Here is an 11,121-nt window from a genome sequence, read left to right as displayed (position 1 = left end):
CATTATAACCATTTGCTTGAGATATTTATAGAATTTTTTTTCAGTCATGCTTGTTAAAGTTTACTGGCTCAGGCAAGTCGTCCACTTAAGACCCTTAAAGAATTTAAACACTCTCACACATGTGAAATATTATAGCTTTAATATTTCGATTGTGGCATCGAAAGTTATTTGGATGACAATACAAAAAAAAAATTTTTTGGACCATTAAAAAAATTAAATTTTGATTAATTATACTATATACGTATTTGAAAACAAAATTTAAAAATGTCAGAGAAAACTAATTTGTACGAAAAAATTATATCTTAATAAAGAATGTTATTAGTTTTAAAAATAAAGATGTGTGTAAAAAATTAAAAATATTTAATACAGGGAAATAATTTAAATACAAACCGAGATTTTTTTTTTTAAAATTGTTAGTATTTTATGATTTATGTGGGGGAAACTGGGTTCGTAAGGGATAGCCCAATTAATTTTTATTACAGTTTTCTTGAATACAATATTTACATTAATTAAATATAACTGTACTTAAAAATGTCCGATCACAAATAACTGGCACTTAAAAATGTTTATTCTCAAGTCACTCAATGTGTGTCAAGTTCTGCAGTTCGCACTTCTCACTGGAGCTAGGCTAAACAGTGGTTCACCCCTTACCTCGCGCCTGTCCACACAAACAGTCTCGCGCCACTCAGTCACCGCACTCTCACGATATAGTCGAGCTCCGCGTTGAGACAATCTCAGGGGGGCCTTTCACCCTCTTCACCGATGTCGGACTTCCCTTCACACGGAATCCGCTCGGAACTGTTACGGCATTTGCTTGGAACTCGGCACTCACGCGAAACACCCCGCGGAACTATGTCGCCGAAGACTGTCTAGGAGGCTGGCGTCGTTGTTAAGCACCTGGGCGCCCTTCTCGAACCGACGAGAGCGGCGGTGACGAGTCGTGTCATTCCGAGCCGACCCGACGCCCGAAGCGTTGAGAATAGCTTCGCTTCTCACGCGGCGACCCGCGGAATTCCCAAGGCCGCTCAGCGATAGATAACGACGCCGAGGCAGGATGATGTGCTGGGTGCAGAAGGGGGAGGGGGTAGCGATGACCCTTGTAATTCGGCCAGGCGCGCGTGGCATGCCTTACGTCAGTGGACCGCACGGGACCGTGCAGGGCCGCCAGCCAGCTCCGAACCTGGCTTCGCGGTACTGTCTCTCGCGTTCGTAACAGTATGTATGTTGTATGTACGTTAATATCTCCACTGCTGTGTTGTAATATATTTGCGTATGTGGGCCTAATATGAAACTCATACAGATACAATTACATTCTTCGGTCGATGGTGGATGTAATAACCCTGAGATCGTTTTCTCGTACATCAAATTCTCTTATTTGAAGTTATATTTTGTTTTGATTTTATGTCATCATTATGTTATCGTTGATCGTTTTAATTCTCGATAAAAAGTTGAACCATACACAATTAAAAATATAGAAGCGTGTTCCAGTTAAATTAATTTTTAAATATAAAAAAAATTAAATCAAATACTATTATAAATCAACGTAAGTCATAAATAATAATATAGGCACTTGAGAAATCTCGTTTTGTGCGAGTTAGCGCGTTTTACTCGTCCTGTGTCATTGAAACTCGCAGAGCTAGTGACAAAACGCTAGAACACGCATGAGTTCATATTCTTGCCGACGAGTAGCTAGGCTATTTCCCCTAGTATTTGAGACTTAACCAGAGATGTCACACCAATATACCTAATTCTTGTAGTCTCATTACAAGCAAATTATTTTAAGAAGGCACTCTTTCCGTTGGTCAGTTTCCAGTCGAAAGCCAAATGGAATTATATATTTGTTAATTATACAATAAATTCACCGGGTTAAAATGACACGTGTCGATAGGATATATACTGTTTTACTTGTTTACACGGAAACTTGAAATTTTTTCTTACATTGCACTATCCAGCCGAGAAGTCAGTTTATTATTTCCTCCTTATCTATAATACGATTTTGATGTGTAACATCCTACCAGGCTCTCGGTACATTTACGACATTTCGTAGAAGTTATTTCGTGAATGAAAGGGAAGTCGCATTGAAATAACATTTGTAACCACGGTGCTGGCATCTGTGGAGGATGGTGCGAACCATAGTTCACAAAACCAAGGGAAAACACAAAAGTGTTAACTTTTGAATAAATTTTAACAATATGAACAGTATTTTAATAAAATTCGTTATCGAAAATGAGGTCCAAAGCCTTAGTTTCACATTTTTTCTATTTTTTTTCTATTTTTTCCCCCCCGCATTTATCGGAGCAGTTTCTTCTTTATATATATATATATATATATATATATATATATAAAGAAGATATATATCTTAAATATAAAATTCTCGTGTCACAGTTTTCGTTGCCATACTCCTCCGAAACGGCTTGACCGATTTTGATGAAATTTTTTGTGCTTATCCGGTATCTATGAGAATCGGCCAACATCTATTTTTCATCCCCCTAAATGTTAGGGGTAGTCCACCCCTAAATTTTTTTAGACAAAATTTTTAATTTCTATTTTTGGTAGGAAATCACCATGGCAACGGCTGTTGCTTTGTTGATGCTTCATTCGTTTCTATGGCAACGACTATTTCATTGATAGTGCAGTCCTCATCACCGTTGAAATTTTGCGGGTACTTTAAATATCAAAAATTGCCCCTTTTTTTTTTTTCAAGTATATATATTTTACAGACTTGAAACTTCACAGTAATGTTCCTTATGTTACGCAGGATGACATTTTCCGAAAATTAGATCTAATGGGTGGTTAAAACCAGGCAACAGTGGGTACTTTGTCTGCATGAGAACAGTATTTTGCATTGTTCATGCCTTCTGCGTCTCCATGGCAACGGGCATCGCGCGGCAGTGGCGTACCCACAAGGAGGGGCATGTTTTATGAACGGCGCAAGAGTGATCTGCCTGTAGACTGCCGTAGCGAAGTACGGGTACATCAGTTTTATGTTGCGTGCACGAGTCGGGAAACCATCGGTACATTATACAGCATTGTAATAAATGTTCACGGAATTTTTTATTATTTACCATTACTGTAAATGGGAGATGTGGCATAATTTTTTTCCATTAGTATAGCCGTGCGAAGCCGGGTCGGGCAGCTAGTATATATATATATATATATATATAAAGAAGAAAATGCTCCGATAAATGCGGGGGAATATATATATATATATATATATATATATATATATATAGTATAAGAGTTTGGTGTGGAAATTGAATGATTCGATAATCAGCGTAGCTGCTCCCACAATTATTTCTAGTTGCTGATGCAGAAATACGTGTGATTCGCGTTCATAAATGTAGTTGAAAACACTTGGCGTTATTTTAAAGAATTCTAAGTTAAATATCATGTTTTAGTTCGGTATTACAATTATACATGCAACACGACAAAACATAAATGCTCGTTATCGAGTTTGGATGTTACATATCACTGGCGAGTAGTGAAGGACTCGCTCATACTTTGAGTTTTTTTCTGCTGCCTACAAAATATTTGGTATTTGTAAAGGGAAGTATGGCATGAAAATCAGATTGAAATATTTTTATTATTTTTTAAAGTGATAGTCTTGTTCTTTAACACAATATGCGTGGACCATCATGTAATTTGAAAGAAAGGCAGTGACGTTAAAAAAATCCGGGAAGAGGTAGAGACAATTTACCACAATGTTTTGGGAAAAGGGGGGAAAATAAAGAGAATGAGTTTGCTGGAAAGCAATTGATGAATCGATTCCTCTACCGCCAAAAGTCAATAGATCGATTCATCGGCTGTGCTCATCGACAGGTGCACACAGCCACCCGGGGCGACGAGGGCGGACGTGCCAGAAGGCGCCCAGCTGCGGCCTGGCCGCATATCGATCCGGCGTCGCGGCGGCCTCGTCGCCGACCGGCGTCCCCGCATCAATGATGCAGCGCTTAATTTCATCCCGCCGCTGAATTATGCACGACTCTTTAGGCCGCACAAGCGTCGCGGCGCTAATTCATGTGCGATGGCGCGTCAGGCGGGCGGCGCCCGTCCACAGCACCGCAGAGCCAGCCAGTTATTATAACTTGTATGAATTTATTTTAGAATTTCTTCCGTTGATGTTAACGGGCTTGTCCGGCCTAGCTAGCTGAGGGGGGAAAACCACAACCGTTTAGTGGCCCGCCTGATTAGTGAGACGGTGCTTCTAGCGCGGTGTCGCCTCTAAGCGCGAGGCTGTGGACTGACGCACAGGCTTCTCGTCGTGCATGGGGAAGTTATGAGATTTGAGCGGTAACCATAACATCATATAGCGTAGAAATGAAGATACCGGTGTAATGCACCTTGGGTGCTTTCAAATATCTCTGCGGGTGTTTCGTGCCACTAAATTACACTTTAAACACTCGTTTTAGCCATTTTAAAATTCATAAAAACCCAGTTTAAAAAATAATGCGGGAAATAGAACAAATCATTCACCCTCAACGTATCACTAATGATCTTCGTAAACAGACACAACTTGATAAATCTTAAACAGTTTTAAAATGACATGGTTTTTCCTGAAGCTCTTCACACCGTTTGTGTGCCAGGCAGGCGGGTTACTTAAACACAGTAACTCCGACTGGCCAACATGAGAGACAGTCGTAAACTAGTCCTTCACTCGGCTAAGTGGAGAAAGCCAACGACAGATGTTCTTGACAGAAATGGGATACCTGATGGACCAGTGAAATAAAAATTTCTTCTTTCATTGAGCAACAAAGAAGATCCGGGAGCGGCCTATATGATGGCAATGGGCGCTTAAATGTCACTCTGACGATTATGACTGCAGGTTTCACGGCAACGTGGGAGCACTGCAGCATCAGGAGTTGGCTTCAACCATAAAGCCGACGTCAACATCGAGAAAATTTAGAAAAAGGACCTTGGATGAAACGGCTGTTTAGATCATACGTGGGTAGGGCAAATAAACGCATCACGAGAAAACCCAGCGTCATTCACAACGTTTCTCAATTGCGGAAAATACTATTTAGACCCGACCAGGAATCGATCACATTGGCGGGAAGTGAGTGATGTGACCGCCAACGAGACTTTCCACTGAAATCCACATCAAATGCCTATTCCCTTATTTTTGCGTGGCCTTTTGTTGCAATGGAGTGAAGTTGCAAACCTGACAGTAGGCACAATGGATAAACCACATAGTCTGTAATCTTAGAATATAAATTTAGCCATAGATCTTGCTGCATTTTGTATATAATTTAAATTTTCTGCCCTGCAATATTAAAGTACAAAGCGCTGCATTGCAATTTTACAAGTGATAGTATCATGGGCCACTGAGTTTCCAATGTCTGTCTTTGCAAAAGTACAAAAGACTGGCGCAAATTATTCTCGTCGTGCATATGACAAATATGAAGATAAATGCGTAATGCAAGTCTCTTGATTGCTTTCAAGAGTATGTTCGAGTGTTTCATACCTAATAATTACTTGGAAGGCACGCTTTTTAGCAAACTTCACTATTATAAAAATACAATGTTACGAAATCCCCCCCCCAAAAAAAAACAATTACTTCTTATTTTACTTTAAATTTTTTTAAAAAAAACTTTTCATAAATCATAAGCCGTTTTCAAATCTCGGTTTTTTTCTGAAGCTCTGCAATCCTGTGTGTGCGCGCGCAGATAGGCGGGGCCATTTAACATTAATTAATTATTTATTTTCTGAGAAACTCAAAAATGTGAAAATGTTATAACTAATGTTTTTCACCGTCAGACCGCAGCACTGCTTCTGGCTGCTCGCGTCTGGAGCTTCCCTCTGCTCCGGCGGCGTCTTCGTCCTGGCACACGCCTGCCAACTCCTCGACACCTCCCGCTAATTAATCAAGACTTTGATTAAACGTCGCTAATGCCAGGCAAGTAATTGGCGGTTGTGGCGCCGTGGGCTTCCCTCCCAGGACGCTCTCCCGCAGACAAGTCATGCAGATTATTTATGAGGCTGCTTCGCCTTAATAATTAGTTCTGTCAGGTGCGCGCCCGCCGCCCCTAGTCGTCTGGGCAAGTTGCAGGGGGGAGAGGGGGTGAAAATACTTCGCGAAGCTTCAGTAGTTGCGAGAAGGCTGATGCGTAGCATGCAACATCCGACCTAGTGGCGGGAATGAATATCATTTAATTCAAACTGTTGTGTTTCAGACTCTAGATAATAGCATTACGGCATGGAATGAGAAGGGTCTTATGTCATGGAACCGCACCAACATTCGGCTGGAAAGGTGATGTGTCAACTAAATGAAGGAGAACAACCCCAGTGAAGGCAGCCTGGTTGAACCTACCATCTCCCGATGGCGAGACGGACATGGTTGGAAATTAAAACTTTCAGAACGAAGGCTGTATTTTTTAAAGTTAGGGTTGTTTAGAATTGCCACTTGAGTATCTAAATCAATCCCGTTATAATATTTTGGCCCACTAAATCAATGAGACTTGGGATCTGAACTTAGAGTGTTGAGAATAACTATTTCAGAAATTCTTACGTAAATTCGTCTGTTATTTACTTTTCATACACAGCTATCCTCGACTCAGATGTAATGTCTCAAATAAAGCTTTAAATAACAATAAAAATACCTAATCTTAATACATAGATTGCTAAAAATTTGCATTTAATAATTTTATTTTCATCAGTGTCCAGATTATTTAAAGAGCAATCATATGTGAGTCCACAGAAAATATAATATAGCCTATAAAGAATGTTTGAAAAATTGCTGAGCTTAAATTAAATGAATGTCAGGGAATGCCAAATACTAGCAATACATTGGAAACGCAACCCTGCAAAGTAAGAAACGCTAACAGTAGTGTGCACATATGTGATTGGTGCGCATGTGAGATGAGAGTACACGCGATCATAGCGCCACGCGGGAAGCAGGCGACGGAGCCAGGCACATACGTGTTAACCACACGCAGTTTGGTGTACAGTCCCCTTCGTGGCATGAAACGTCCGTTAAGCCGTACGAAGTTCTTCCTCTTCATTACACGGCTGTTGTGTAAGAGTCCTCGGTAAATGCTGCTATTCCTCTCGCCAGCCCCTTAAACCATGTGCATACTAGCCACCTCTGCAAATGCGAAGTCTGCTGTGATGTTGCTATTGGTGAAACCTTTAATTACAAAGCCGCAACCTCTAAGCCGTCGACACTGCGCTAATCGCCCAAAGACAAACGAGTAAACGTACCACAACCAACCGTCCCCCGTGCTCTACGCCAGATTGCTGATTGCTTCTCGTATGCCTAAATCCACACGTCTAGACGCGGCTAATCACCTGGTTCCCGCGCAGCGTCTGAACGCCACTACGCTACCTACGATCTTGCGTCTTCTGAGCCAGTGAAGCGGTGCCTTGATGCGCTACTATTCGCTCCTGTAACTTTACGGTGTTGCGTTTTCGGACATATGTTCCTGGAAAAAAAAATTGCTTGTTTTGATGTTCCTTGCCATCCGTTCAATTTGTGGGCAGCAATTTCTGAAACACTAAGGGTATTTAAAATTGTCCTCTTATATGTAGTTTCCAGTTTTAGCACTCAGACATAAACACGAATTTACCATAAATTTAGGGAGAAAAAGTAGTATGAAGATCTGTGACTCATCCATCAGGACTTACGCCTACGTAATTTCCTTTCAGATCAGCTACATGAGCGACTGAACAAGATGGCGCTAGTAGTCTAACTGAGAAACTTCTTCGTGATTTTTAAACAGTTCTCTATACATAACATAAAGCTTTGTTGCACATCTCATCAAAATAATGAGGTTATAATATGATACAATAATTCTATGTTCATAAATCCTACTGCATATCTCAAGCACATTAAATTTAAAAAAATATATATTTCCTCAATAAAAAACTACACATTTGTTGTCAAACGTACACGGACACGAAAATAATAATTTTAAGAAGTATCATTTGGATTATTATTTTCTTTGCAAAAACTTCTATATGTTACATTTTTAAATTAATAGTAGGTACGACAAAGTAAAAAAAAAAATCAGTTTTACAAAGGTCCGGACATAATCAACATAGTACTAACAGATACTTATAGCCACACGCACTTAACGCAGCATAAAAACAAGTACAGCGGCATTGCTAAAACGGACTTAACTTAAGCCCATTACTTTAATTAGGTACCTATTTTCGATGTTTAAACCTTTGAAACCTTTGAAAATTAAGTGTTTATATATATATATATATATATATATATATACACACACACACATAACTAACATGAGGACAATATAAACAACAGAAAATAAAATACATTAATAACTAGTCAACACTCACATTTTCTTACTTAGTACAGAAATATCTCATATTGTCATATAACGTTCAAAGGTTATGGTTTACCGACAACGTATCATGGTTTTTGTAATAAAATAGTACGAACCTACAGCAAAGTCTACAAATACTAATATGTACCGGGCTTATGAAAATGCTTATCGCAATGTACGATTGTTGCTACTCAGAATGATTTACACGAAGTTCAACTTTTTTTTTACACGCTTTATATTAGCTTCACCTGTATGTTTGTTTGTTTGTATATATGTTTGTAACCGACTCCTTTGGGTGCGATTTTGACCCACTTTAAACGGCCAGATTTCATTCAAACTTTGTAGATTTATCGAGGACCGATGACAATACACTAATTTGATAAGATAATTCCATTAATCTATTTGCAAAATAAGATTTTTGTCAATTTATGGTAAAATGAAATAAAGATATATATGCAAAGAAAACTATTTCGCTCATGTGTGAACTCTTTTCTTTCAGTTTGTCTTTGGCGCGATATAAACAAAGCCTAGTAAATATTGTGACATTTAATTAAATGAACAGTGAGAGTGTGTTATGATTATTGTGAACAATATACTTTCTTGAAGAGAATATTATCTATATTTGTAAAAACACCATATGCATAACCTCAATAGCTACACCTGATAAGCAGATTTTTGAAATTCCATTTGAACACCAACCTGCAAATCTACACCAAGCAGTTACAAATACTCCAAACTATGCCAAGGTCAGTAAATCATTAAATAAAAGACATCAAACACGGAAAATACGGATAATTTTGACAGATGATATATCAAAAAAACATATTTGGATAGAGAGCAAAACTTACAGTTGAAGGATTTTTACCTGGAAGAAATTGAGGAAAAAAAACATTTTTATAAATAAACCAAACTAAAAAGTAGAAAATAAATAATTGTTTAAAAAACTAAAAAACACGCTTTACATAGAAAACCAAACAAAAAAATAGAAAATAAATTTTAATAAATTTGAATAAAGAATAGTGTAATTTTTTTTATAAATATAAATTAATAATAATGTAAATAAGAAAATAATGTATTTAATTTAAAAAAAAAGCGTGGGGTGCTTTTAAGATATTATCGAAATGATAATCCTTCTACCCATATCTGTTAATAAAATGTTTATAACTATTGACACCATGCACCCCACGCTTTTTTTTAAATTAAATACATTATTTTCTTATTTTATTAATTCATATTTATAAAAAAAATTACACTATTCTTAATTCAAATTTATTAAAATTTATTTTCTATTTTTTAGTTTGGTTTTCTATATAAAGAGTGTTTTTTTTAGTTTTTTAAACTATTATTTATTTTGGTTATACTGTGTTGTGTTAGTGAAAAGGCTTATGTTTATTGAGTCGATCATTAATATGGGTCAAATTATTAACCAAAATATACAAGATGAAGTTGTGTGATTCCCCTTAATTTTTGTAAATACATTACAGCTATTGGCCTAAATTTATATGAATATAATTCCCACTAAAGCCTTAATTGCGAATTAACAGTGGCCGTGCCTAAATACACCTTTCATGGAACTTGAACTAGCTTCGTTTTATTTGAAAGTGTGGCGCTGTTATGACGTCACTATGTTGAAAGCAGTCATATAAATAAATAAAGCGTTTGACCTACACATTTCAGAAAATCCGCGACTTGAGCGCTTTCTAGTGGTTTGAACGGTATCGATTCAGACTTCTGTGCACAGAGCTGCTATCTGTCCGAAGAAACTACAAACTCAGTTACGAAGCACGGAAGAGCTGCTACCTAGTGCGTACAACAAAAAACACTTGAAAAACTTCACACGCTAACGTACACCGATACAATAACCCTATTGCGTTTGCTGCTTCTACAATACACGGAAACGTAATAAATTGGCAATAATGAGATTAGGTACATAACGAGGTTACAAAATATTTGTTTTATTAAAGAAAAAAAATCTAGTTAAAAAAAACAGCCAGGATTTACATACATAATAAACATACACCACGAAGGAATAATATAACACTAGGTGTTCTTGTACTTGAAACCATTTTGAACGTATTTTGAACATAACCAAACGTGGTTACTACCACAGCCAACTACTCGGCTTCTATTGGTCGCACGGAGCAACGTAAACAGAAGAGTTTAGCGTTGCTGAGCTAATACAATCGAATCCGTGCTCGCTTGCGTGCCATTGCATATAATCAATTCCATTAGTTCCGTCTCAATTTACGTGATCCGTCTCCGCTTCCTGTCATTGTAGAACGGACCTAAATAATCTAACGTAGAAAATGCTACAGTAAGAAAAAATAATTTCTCGCTTAGTTTGCTTTTCATTTAATTTCTATTACTATTAATGTACATGTTTTTATTAAAATATCACGTATCATAAACAGAATGATGAGGGTGATAACGATGCGCGCGCAACATGCAAAAAAAATTACAGTATCTATGTAAAAAGGCTACATACAAAAAAAAGATACATGATTTTTTTTATATATAATACATTTTAGTGATTGATACTGAATACTACTCCATACGACCAACAAAATTCATTTATAGTGAATATAAGTGATAGAAATTGTGTTTATAAACTTTTTCAAGGTTATTTATATAAGTGAGGTTATGTTCCCATACGCATAATTTATTTGCATGATAATTTAAAAATTATTACATTATAATTTAATAATAAATTAAAAGTAATAAATTTTCATTTAACATTAAGCATATGTATTGATTTTAATATTCAAATTTAATTTAACTCGATTATTTACAAAATTAAATTATGTATACGCACGTCAATATATTAGTTTGGAATATTGAG

The sequence above is a fragment of the Bacillus rossius genome, chromosome 1 (genome assembly GCF_032445375.1).
Source record: "Bacillus rossius redtenbacheri isolate Brsri chromosome 1, Brsri_v3, whole genome shotgun sequence".
NCBI classification, from domain to species: Eukaryota; Metazoa; Arthropoda; class Insecta; order Phasmatodea; family Bacillidae; genus Bacillus; species Bacillus rossius.
Note: the sequence above shows the minus strand (reverse complement) of the source record.